The sequence below is a fragment of the Chamaea fasciata genome, unplaced genomic scaffold, assembly GCF_029207755.1.
Source record: "Chamaea fasciata isolate MVZ Bird 193981 ecotype frontalis unplaced genomic scaffold, bChaFas1.0.hap1 SCAF_4, whole genome shotgun sequence".
In the NCBI taxonomy this organism is placed as follows: Eukaryota; Metazoa; Chordata; class Aves; order Passeriformes; family Sylviidae; genus Chamaea; species Chamaea fasciata.
This window is the reverse complement of record NW_027094089.1, coordinates 2,568,389-2,581,449: the sequence shown is the minus strand read 5'-3', so window position 1 is coordinate 2,581,449 and position 13,061 is coordinate 2,568,389.

Genomic DNA, 13,061 nt, shown 5'->3' with positions numbered 1-13,061 from the left:
GTGATACAATGCCTCTGGCTTAGTACAAAGTCATTATGCAGTACGCCCAGTTTACTGAAATCCTGGAAGCTGATAACAATAATTAAAATACTACATGACAAGTAGTAGTTTATTATGCAATCCCACAATGCCTCAGTGAGTTGTTAGGCACGCAGCCAAGAGCTTTGAACCACCTGGAAGAATTATTTTTACACCTATCATGGATAGTGTTAGGGAATGATCCGATGGGCTCTCGGATCTGCAGTTATCACACACTAATCACCCTGGTAAGATTTCATCTCCTGAGTAACTAAACTGATATTGAATTAGGTGATAATGACCAGGGGTGAATATTACTTCTGCCTTAATGACTGATGGAGCTAAACACATGGCCCAAGGCTTAACAACAGGCCCTAATTCAGCAGGCAGAGCCCCAAATGCAGCTGTGGGTGTTGTTATCAGCTCAGGCTGCCTGCAGGTGTTCCAGGTTTCAGGAGGAAGGGGAAGAAAAAAGCAGAATCTTTGTATAGGAATAGGATCTGCCTAAGGAATAAGGTGTGCATGAGCCACATGTCGTAAATGTGCTTAACATTTCGTAACTGTGAATATGTGTAAATTTATCTGAGTAGCTTCTAGTATTTAAAAAAAAAAAAAAAAAAAACTTTTCAGTCAAATGACTTAAACTATCTTAAAAGGTTACATTTCCAGAAAATGGGATATCCTCAGTCTGGATACTTCATCCTCTGATGTCCAGTTTAATCAATTATTGTCTTGATTTTCGAATTTATTTGTGTACCTTTTCAAGCCTTTGCTCACACTGGGACTAACCTGGGGCATGATGAAGTCACAGCAAAAATCACAGTTATTTTACTCGGATGATAATTCTTGTGTGGTCATTTTGCAGCTTCAAGATACTGCCAGGTTAAAATTTGTAGTATTTCTCTAGTCTGGACCACAATAACTTCATTTCTTGTCTTCATTGCAACCCTGAGAACACGATGATCAGTCCTTTTTTATTGCTACTTAACGTTACATACTTAGATAAGAAACACATCAGGATTTCCCAACAATAGCCATGACAAGTTAACTTTGAAATTTCACCACAAGTATTGGGAATAGTCATGTTCTCTTAGAAAGACACTATATCTGAGTTTCTAATTAGGAAGGACTTTTTTATATACTCCTAATAATTCCTTCCTAATTAGGAATTACTATGTGAGAAGCACAGCACAGGAGCATCCCCTTTCTCCACTTGTTATAGTGGAAAGAGAGGATGCTGAACCATTCAGGACACTAAATTAGATGTCAAAAAAAATTTACTTGAAAAAAAATTTAAATTTATCATGTTAAATTTTGTGTTCTGTATGGAAAGTTTGGAGTTACTAGTTTTGCATGAAGGCTGAAGTAGTTTTGGTTGTTCAGCTGATGACAACTCATTGTTTCTTAGAGGATACTGAATATCATTGGTGCATGTCATGATTTAGGAATGGTACTCGCCAGTTTATTGCTTCCACTAAAACTCTCCAAACCATGTTGCTTCTTGCTTGTTCCTCTTCCTCCTCCCTGTCTCCTGCACTGGATGAAGAGGAGAATTGGAGGCAACAAAAGGTAAAGTGTTGAGATAAGAACAATTTACTGGAAACAGCAATGAGATAAGAAAACAAACACTGACAGCAACAATATCAATAAAAAAAGTGTACAAAAGAGAGAGTGATTCACTTGCAAAATGCTCGCTGTAGAGCTTGATGTGCCTACAGCCACACCACCTTGGCTGTTCCATCCAGCTCCTAAATGATGCCACTCAGCTTCTCCCCCTGGCTCAGTGCCAGCATTACCCCACTGCTCCTCTGCCCTGCTACCTCCATAGGAAAGAGCCCCTTCTCCTCAGAAGAGAGTTCCTTTCCCCTACCCCCAGCAATGATGTGGTCTAGAATAACCCCCAAGTCCTAGAATAACCCCCTCTAAAGCATTAAGCTTTAACTTTCATGTTTTTCAGATTCTGTGCTGCCTAGGGGTGTAGTTCAGAGGCCCATATTAAGTGCCGGTGAGCTCTCTTCACAGAGTTGGGAGACAAAACAAATCTTTTTCCTGCTGAACACCAAGGACAACTTTCAGGCCCAAATGCACAAACAATGGTGGACTGAAAGGAGGAACAAGAAGGATGGGACCTCACAACCTGAAGCTGTAATTGGACAATTAAACCCCAATACACAAATGGACCAGAACTTACAAAAATGCAAGACTTTGTCACCAGTCAGCCATTTTGTGACAACTCTAAATCAACCTTGGGTATAGGCCTGGGCCAGGCTCCTGTCCTGTCCAAGGTGTATCCTGGAGGCCTTTCAGTAAATACCTACTTTATTCTCTTGCTCTGCCCAGTCTCTGTTCCAGGTCAGCCTTCCCAAGGCATCACTACACATGTCCCCTCCTGGCTTCTGCAAAAATTTACCCTGTCCTAGCTGGAACTAGGAGAGTAACTGAACAGAAGAATGTGAACACCTTTTCACTTGTTCAGTGGTTTTACTGCTAAGTTTCATCTAAACTTAACTGTCCAATGAGGCATTTGAAGGAAAATTGTTTTCTGTTTTTAGTAAGTGAAGGGCCTTTTAGCAGTTTTGCCTTGAGTGTTGCCTCTGGAACGTCATTTTGTACTACATAATCAACATTTCAGAATGCAAATTCAGAAAATGTATTAACAAAAAATTCAGACAGCCTGATCATGACAGTCCCACACTCTTTGATACCCATCTGGAAAGAGAGCTCATATTCCCCAAGTTTTTGCCATTTTCTGTAACACAAAAAGGAGTTTGTAACATGCAATGGTAATTTCAGTTGCCTGGCTTACTGTAGGCCAGTTTAGGTGCTGTCTAACAATGGCTTGCTCTTGCACAAGCCTTGGTCTGGTGGATTACAGCAGAGGGACCACGTAGTGACAGAAGATGCCATTTGATTTCTCACCTGTGACCATAGGATCTGTCATAAAATAAATAATAATAATTTTTAAAAAATGGGATAACTGATCAATATCTGAGCTGCAAGAAAAATAGGTAAGTGCTGCAGGCATAGAGTTTGTGAGCCCATACACAGGTTGGAGGTGTACAGTATTAACCTGTCATTTAAATAAATTGTGTGAGAGAAAAACTTACAGATGTTTGGGAAATCATAAACCTGGAAAACTTCCGTGCAACGATTAGTAAGGAGAGTGTCTGAATGTATATTTAAAGACTATATAACTCTCCATCTTAGAGAAAACACTTAACAGAAAGCTTTGGGCAAACTTCATTCATGGAAGTTGCTGACAGGAAAGAGAGGGCAAATGGCAAAGGGCATCATTTCTATAGAAACAACATCACCAGGGGCTTATGAACTGTGTTTCTAAGGGCAGAGCTGGACAAGATAAGTGGAGCTATCACAGCTCTCCTTTTCCGAGTTTTAGACCTGTCAGGAATAGCTATGCTGCTTCTTGCTTCCCTGACAGCTTAAAAGAAATGCAGCCTGTAACTCCACTGTTGCCAGCCCAACCCGACTTCTCTTTATTATCAAGACGTTTGCCACAATGTGTAACACTGGAGAGCACGGACAAAACCTCCTGCTTTAAATTTTAATTTGCTATTGTAACCCTAACGGAAAACGCTATCTGTGAAGTTTTCCATGAAACATATGAGAATGGGTTGGGGAAAAAAAAAAAAAAAGACAAATGAAGATTTTCCTGCTGTGATACTCTCCTTGGTGATGTGGTGGGCTTAAAAGCTGGTTTAAAACCAGAGCTCTGCAGGTGACTGCAGAAGACAAGCACAGTCTGTACCACCTGGCTCTGAAGAAATTTCCACTTTGATTGCTTATAAGCAAGTTGCCTTGAAAGGTGCTATACCATCAGCAACTGCTGCCAAAAATGCTCCTTCTCTGGAAGTTTCAGGCTTTTAGCACTAGGACCCCATCCAATTGAAGGCTCAGCAGTGATGATAAAGCAAAGCTAACAATCAGCTCCGCTAGACAGAGAGAGTAGTCTCTTTGATGTGTGTAAGGAAAATTGCTTTTCTCAAACAGCAGCATTCAAGATTTCCTTTGCATTGTTTTTGTTTTTCTTGCATTTTATCTGGACCAGAGAAATGGGGGGCCTTGAGACTTCTAGTGCTCACCTTGTTATGAAAATAGGTTAGTATTGCATTCCGGCATCAGTCTTGTACAAAACAAAATCCTATCTATTACAAAATTCCATTTCTTCACCTTCTAAAAGCATCAATATTTTCACTTTTTTTTTCTGCTGTAGTGCTTTGAGTCCTCAGGCTCCATTAGTCCTGTCTCTTCTCCAAAGGCAGTGCTGGAGGATGGCTGAACTCCCTCACACAGTGCAGGGAGCAGTGCCAGAACAGATTGCAAAGGAGAGTGATGCAGCACAACTCAGCTCCCTCCTTCTCTCAAGATAGAAACTGGGCTTTGAAAACAAAAAGCCTCTCCACCAGGCATGCTCAGAAGCTCCCCACCGACTGCTGATTACTGTCGGCATCCGCTTGCTGCCTGGAAGGTGTGACAAGCCAAGCCCTGGCTCTTTCCTGATGCACCATAGGGTGAATCACTGGTTCTGCAGTTTTGAAAAATATAAATGTTTGATGAGCTACAGACTATAATTTTCTCCCAGCTCCTTTCCCTGCACTGTTTTATTCACACAGGAACCAACTTAAATTCGGTGTCCATACAAAGATCACATATCCACCCCTGTGAAATTAACTGCTAAGGTGAATGCGTCTAGGTGTACCCTAGGTGACAATTTAAATCCTATTATCCTATACTTTGGATGACAAAAAGACTTTGCCATGAGTTGCAGATTTTCTCCTGCCAATTTCTTCAGCAATTTCCCTTGGATTTTTCAAATGTCATAACTTTTCAGTGCTGCTAGTTGAATTCAGCATTGGTGAAAAACGTCCTAGAAATGCTACAATGGTGGTAAAATTTTACTGCCTCCACCAGAGTATTGATCTGAGATTGGACAGTAGGCCCCAGTTACTTCTGAACATTGCAGTGTCAAGCTGGCAAAATAGAAGTCAGGCTAAGGGTAAGGTCACCAATAAACTGAGAACAGAAATACTCTATTCAGAGTGATGCAGAAACAACAAAAGCAAAATAATTAGCATAAATTTTCAAGAAAGAGTAAAGATTACCAAATTAAAATAAACTTTATTTTTAAATAAATTCAGTGTCATTTTTCAATGGCAGAACTTGGACAAAGGGATTTTTGAGAAGCCTGATACAAGGAGCTAAGAGCTTCCCTGTAGTTACTAGCAGAAAGAAATATTATCTGTTTATGTCAACACCTGAGAAAAATCAAAGCAACCCTGACATCTAGGTCACCATAAAAAGAGGCATGGCTGGTAATTCAAACCATTAATTTTGACAAAGAACAATTACAGAGACAAAGAACATTCACAGAACTTGATTGTGAAGTTTGTTCCTTGTTTCCTCTGTAGCTAGAAGAGTTCTCCTAATTTACTGCACACTGACAATAGTTTACTCTCTAATTTTCAACACTCCCCAGTTACATTAGAAATTTTTGCCCAACACTGATATATTACTCTCTGAAACCCAATATCATGGATCTTCACACCTCACACACACTTTTAGACTGAATGCTTTTATTTGGATTACTGCAGCTAGGACAGAAAGAACCATTACAACATCTCCCTGATGAAGCACACAGCCTGTACAATGCGCACATCAATATAATTGGTCTTGGAATGGAAGAGCCCCACAACAGGATGTGTCTCTCAAATCCCCCCAACATGCTAGAAAAATGTCAAATCTGTGTACTCCCATCCAAAAAATAAGTGCACAAAGCCCCAGACCTTCACTTGGGAATACTCTGTTTGGGGCCATATATCTGTTTTTGGTAATCATCTTGATTTACAGCATCTTGAATTTAAAAGGTAACTAGATGGCAAATTCCACCAAAATGATCAGGAAAAAGAGGCAAGACATAAAGAAAGTTAGAGCCATGCAGCTTCTTTGTTTTGTATTGTCATGGACTCTTTCATCCCCAGAAGAGAAGGAATAATATCTTTAACTCTGATCTCTTATCCTGGATTATTTCAGTTACTGGGTATTATTTTTTCCTGATCAAAGCACAGCAATCTCTTTCATGAATTAACTTTCAACAAAGAATCAGCTTTGGTGAAGTAACAGATCTGAGTTTCTGAAACAGTTACTGCAATCTTGGGTAAGCACATCTGTAGATGAGGACCAGAGCTATTTCCAGGTCCATTAGAGAATAAGAGTGATGCCATGGTGATCAATGCAATTATTTTGCTTCAGATGGAAATGGTTTGGCAGGGACATTGCAAGGGGACATTAACTGAAATGGTTTTTTTATTAGATAAATGATGAAGATGATTCCTATATTGTTTTAAATGCATGTTTGCTCACTTGTATTTTCCAGTGTAATCTGTAATTCAGTAAATTTATAATCCAAGCATATGTCCAAGCAGAGTATTTGGTAACCAGGACACATGGTGTACAGAATAGCAATTTAGTAGTCTATATCCAATTGCTGAAAAATACACCTGAAGCTGGAAAATACATAGTATGATCATAGAAGATTGGGTTGAAAAAGACCTTTAGGATGATTAAGTCCTATGCTGACAAGTCCTCAGCTAAACCAAATCCCTCTCTAAGTGCCACATTTACACACCTTAAATACCTCCAGGGATGGTGACTCATCCACTACCCTGGGGAGCCTGTTCCAGTGCTTGACAGCCCTTTGAGTGCAGAAATTTTTCCTAGTATACAATCTAAACCTCCCCTGGTGGAACTTGATGCCATTTCTTCTTGTCCTATCACTTGTTACTTAGGATAAGAGACTGACCCTCATGTCCCTGCAACCTCCTTTTGGGCAAGAGTGTGGTAAGTCACATTTCACACCCCTCCCCAACCCCTGACCCTCCTTTTCCCCAGTAAACACCCCCAGCTCCCTCAGCTGCTCCTCACAGGACTTGTGCTCCAGACCCTTCCCCAGCTTCATTGCCCTTCTTTGGAGATGGTCCAGCACCTCTTTTCTGCCAGCAAGGGACCCTAAACTGAACACAGGATTTGAGCTGTAACTCTTTCCCTCCACATCCAGAAAAAGGTGGAAATTCTCCTTAGTCCTCTTTCTGTTGTTAATGCATTTACAGAACAGAACATAGAATTTTTGTTACAGTAGCAACATAAATATAGAAGAAATATTCTGTTCCTTCTTTTGTTACAAACAAGGGGCATATGCCATGGAAATCATTTTGCTTTCACTTAAACCCTTCATAATTATTATTACTTCTTTTCAACTGAACCAACTCTCCCACCCCCACCCAAAAAAAAAAAAAAAAAAAAAAAAAAAAAAGCTGGTGATGGATGAGCTAGCTAAAACGTAGTTTAAGGCTCTCTGCATGCTTGATATGTGTGTACAATAGTATTCAACATTTGAAAAAAATAAAGTGACATACCATTTACTTTGTATAGTTACAGACTTTTAACACAAAACAATGGTTTAAGATTCCATAAGATATTTGACAGCTCCCCTTTAATCTGTATCCTGGGTAATGCTGGAGTTGTTGGATGGATGCCATGAGTACAACTCAACAAACTATCCTGACCCTTTTGATTTTGTCCTTCATCAGTGTAATGATGTCCCAGGAGGCTGATGATGGAATTTCTTGTTTGTGGCATGACACTCCTTGCAATTTTGATTTTTATACCCAGCAGTCATGTTCTTATGAACTGAGGTCCTGGAAAGGAACATTTTCATACTCCTGCCTTTATGGGTACTTTTTTTCCTTTCCTTTTAACAAAGAAGACAGATTATTTGTTCATTTTTCATGATAAATTATAACCATGACAAGAGCATAGTATTTGTCCTTTTTTCTTATTTCTTTAATCAGTATCTTATGGGCTTGTTCTCTTTCACTGAAAAGGAACCCATTAATAGACTCTTCAGTGGTATGACTCATTATTCAGTACCAACGTAGTAAAGTCTTTCATATAGTTTGCCAAAACCCAGAGGTCTTCATTTCCCTGGATTTTACATTCCTGCCTCAGCTGGCAATGATGGAAATGCAATAATAAAAAAACAAGTTGGATGCATACAGTGATCTTCCTACAAATAAGAGATATCACTTGGCTGTCAAAATTGTGTTTTACTGGTAAATGGCGTTTACCTTTTAGATTTAATGCATTATTTTTTTAAAAAATGCTTTAACTCACAGAATGAAAACATCTACAAAGGAGTGGTGCTTTCTTTCAAGGCACAGGCACATATGCTTCATATCTCAGTAGTAACACACCGATTCACAGCAACTACAGCTTCTGTGACATGTGTTTGGATTAAAGTAATAGAAAATAAATGAAATGTTTGGATTCCAAAATACTGGCCAGATCTTTTGTTTATTCAGTTATGTAAAAGAACTTGCTTTTCAGTGGGTGCAAGAGGAGGCAGGGAGCATTTGGATGCACTAGAATAAAACCAATTTACAGAGAAGTCTTTCTTCTGTCAGAAAAAAACCACTGCCACTGTCTTATTGTCCGCAGCCAATCACATCAGTGTGAGACTGGGCACTGCTTTCAAAAGACATTGCACTGACATATTCTTATTTACTAATCCTATCCCTTGAGCAGGCATTATTTAATTGCATACTCAGACAAAGTTTAGTAGCAGTCGGGTCAGAAAATTCATGAAAGAATCATGATGAGAGTGGATTTGATCTTAATATCTACATCACTTGTCAAATCTTTATTCATGAAAGAAGAAACAGTGCTGAGTTTCCACTTTGTGATGCTATTCTGAGACTACACCGAGCTGCCAGAAGAGGTTCAGAAAAATCTAGGATACAGGGCAGAGAAAATCCATCTGCCAGAATTTTTAAAAAGAGGGTCTTGCAGGCTCAGAACTGATTCTGAGATTTCTGAAGAGCTGACTGATCCCTGCTTTTCAGAATTTAGGGGCTTCAGCCAATAATGACCTTTTGAACCAAGATAACATTCATTTAACTGTCTGCTATGTTAAAATCTCTTTTTCTTTGGTAAGGAGCCTCTTCTGCTCAGTGCCATCTTATTTCCAGGCATACCCTCCCCTCCAAAAAAACCCCACCCAACAGTCTGGAGGTTGCAACTACAGCAGGTGCTTAGTTTTTGCACTGATGATGGTTGCACCTCCCAGAGCAGGCAGGGGCAGTGAGCCTGGTGTGAGTGGGGCAGCTCAGGCTGAGGTGGTACCCAGGGGCAGCTCTTGCTGAGGAGCTGGCAGAGCAGCTCTGTGTAGACACAGGGCTCCCATCAGTGGGGTGCAGCATGTGTACAGCATTGCACACGTGCAAATTCTGGGCCCAAGGACACAATTGACTAGGCTGGCTGCTCTTAAGGCTAAACAATATTTTAGAAGCAGCCAGTGAATAGTAGGTGATGGCTGCTAATGGTAAATAAATGAGCACCCTGTGCTGTCAGATAGCCATTGCCATGTGTTGGCATCCAAGCTGGTGGAGTTACTCTGGGGGTGTAAGGTAGATGAGAGATCAGCATCCTGCCTGCTGTATGGGAAGTGCTGTAAATATAGAATAGCATAGCATATTAAAATGACATGTGTGCCAGCCTTTTATATACAGTTTGATTAACTTCAAAGGGGCTTCTACAGCACAGAAGCCATCTCATTTACAAAAAAAACTAAACCCAACCCAAACAAACAAAAAGCCCCCTTCAGAATTGAGATCATTTGCCTGCATCTTATGCACAGTATACATACTTACAATAGTTCCAGTGTGATTCTAAAGGTAAGAAAAACAGCAGTCCTACATTCACTTTATTCCCCACTGCACATCCATCTTCTGTGTTAGACACTTTTTACTCCACAGCCTTTCAAGATTATCCCTTTTCCCCCACCCTCTGAGTCGCTCTGTGTCTGAAGTCAGGCTTGTCCTTTGTTGTACAGACTGAGAAGGGGAAGGTGTGGAAACCTGCTCTGTGTTACCACACATCCATACACACAACTCTGGGAGCACAGGAGACCCCAGTGGCTGTGCAGCCCCCTGTCCATCCCCCTGGTACTCATCCTGCAGGTGCAGCCAGGCTGGACAACAGCCTTTTTTCTCCCCTACCATGACCCATGCTAAAGCTCCAACAGTGTGGAAAACAGAGGGCCGGGCAGGACATGGGGTGATGCCTGATATATCAAATATTGCAGTCTCCCAGGGGTCATTGCAGATTCCCAGTGGGAATTTGGAAGTCTAACACTTCCAGGCAAAGTTTCCTGGGGGTTTTTTTGAAGTCATGAGGCCAGTTCCTAGTCTAATGTGTATATTTGTGGGAATGCTGCCCACCCCATGATCTGGGAAAGTGCAGAGAATACATCTATTGCAAAAGAACAGGGAATAAAAAATTCTTGTGAAATTCAGCCTGTGTTCATAGCCACACAAAAATCATAAACCTCCTTATTTCCTAGCCTTCAAGAAAGTCTGCCAAAATAAAGAAAATGTGGTTTATTAATGTAAGAAACAAGCACGTTGTGCTATATAGAGCAGGGAAACTCTCATGCAGCACTCACAAGCCTTGGTGTACTTTCCACCTGGCTAGAAGCATGTAACTTCTTTGGAGAAAAATATGTTCTTTGTTGAATTATTCAGTTTTGCTTCATTTACACTCAGGTGTACTTTATGATCACTACCATTATTCATTTGTGTTGTTTCATTACTCACTAGCTCACTTCCAGGGTGAACAATCTGGTGATGGATGTGACAGAAATCTGAAAGACATCAATGACTACTTCACACAGTCGAAAATGTCCTCCTCTGGCTCAGTCTTGGCTCTTCCTACAAAAGCATGAGCTGTGCAGTATTCAAGGCCAACTTATTTCCACCAACAATAGAATTAAACAATTTCCCCAAACAAATAGAGGCAGAAGGAAGAGAAGAAAGCAAGGGTAACCTGAGAGGGTGTTCATGTAGATTAGCTGTGTTTAATATCAATTTAACTCGCTAACTGCCCCCTCCCAACCTGCATGTTCAAGCTAGCACTGTGTTTCACAAAGGAGTGAGAATTTGTGGATGAAATTGCTGCTTCCTGTCCAGTGGTTTGTTCATGATTCTCTTTCTGTCCCATCAGGGTGTCTTTGTTTTGGCCATGCTAAAAATAAACACTGTACACTTGCACTATGGTTCTTTATGTACATTTTTTTAATATGTGCTACATAGAGAAACTAAAATGTGTATCTGCATGCATGTGCCATCTCTACATGTGTGCACTAGTGTACAAACACACACACACCACATTTTTCTAAATATATTCATCCACATGTGAAAGTTTCATAGGAATAACAGTATTTGAGAGGTATATTAAAAGTGTATATCTGGACATTCATGAGAGAAAGGGAGTAATAGAAATCCAATGTCAGGTTTCATCACGTTTGTTATTAATTATTAGAATAAATAATAATATAGCTTGTCCATAGGAAAAATAGATTTTTTTGCAGGATTAATGGAAAATTTAAGTCTTCATATATTTAATGTATGAGTTACTCATTTGGATTTGTATTAGAAGAAAACAATTACATTGACTAACCCCTCAAATTATATTCACTAGTAGCTGCTTAAAATAAAATGGTGACTAAAAATTTAACAGATTATGCCATTTTTCCTCTTATTGATACAGCTCCTGTTTTCAGACTTGAGAACTGGACTCACACTGCTCTCCCAGGAGGATATAGGCACTCTTGGCTTCTTGGGCAACTGGCTTCCAGAGAAAAGGGCTTGTCCTACTCTCAACAGTTTTCCCTCTGCCAACCCACACGTCTCTATCACCCCACCAAGCTTTTATAAAGACTGTACAGAGAAGCATCCTCTAAACTGTAAAACATTAATGAGCTGGAAGGATCACAAGCTTGTTATGATCACAAGCTTGTTATGATCTCTCAGTCCTGCAGATAACCGCACTTGGTAGCCCAGATTTTTTTTCCAATTGCATGGGCTGATCAGCAGTGAAAGTGAATTGCCCTCAAGAGCACGTGGTATCCCAGCTCCCCATCTGCATTTTCATAGCTTTAGGGTTTTTGCAAGCAAACATGATGCTTTGCAATGAGCTTCAAAAGCAAAACACAGAGCAGAATAATTCAGGCCCCCTGTTTTTTCTTACATTTCAGAAATTGCCCCATCTATATGTTTCACTGCTAATTTATACTCCACAAGAACCCTTTTGGCTACACCAAGGCCCCACAAAACATAAGGTCACAAAGATACTGCTTTCCGTTTTTCTATTATAAGTAATCAAAGGTGTCCTGCCCCTGACACTATTCACTCTGTAAGGTATTAAAAAAAACCCCAACAAACCAAAAACAACAACAAAAACAACAACAAAAACCAAACAAAACAAAACACAAACAAACAAAAAACCAAACCAAAACAAAAAAACAAAAGAAAACAAAAAATCCTGGGTTGGAAAAATATTAAGATCTGAAAGACTACAGGAGACACAAAATCTGCGCAGGCCTCTGTGGATTTCAGGTGAGAGCTTGTCCCCTTGTTCATCACTTAATGACAGAGAGGAGCAGAATTCACCACTTGCATGTAAATAAGTAGGTGAGCTCTGTGATGTATTGCAAGGACCACCTCCCTCTGCTCCAGCAGCCTCCTAGAAGGTCTGTGCCTGCAGGAAAGCCTCAGGTTTTGTAAGTCCCACCTTCCTCACCTCTGCTGTTTTTTTCTGACTGGCTTGATTTTCCTCTGGCTGGTGCCTGATTTTTAAATTTTGTTCAATCCCTCTTTCATATCCTCTCAGCACCACTTTCCTCTATTCCCTCTGTTCTCTTTCCTAACTAGATACTTTTAAGTGTCTTCACCATAATTTCCAGCCACTGTCTATTTCTTTGCATGTTTACTCTAGGGAGAATGTGAGCACAAAAACATCAGTTTTCAGTCAATCAGGGACTTTCAAAATTGATCAAACCTCTTCTCATTTTGTAATGACTATTATAATATTGCCATTTTGCTAAATGAGCTTTTTAACATGCTTTTCTCCTGTCTATGCTTTCTAATGGCTTTCTAATTACCAAAATTTATAGAGCAATTTATATTTAATAA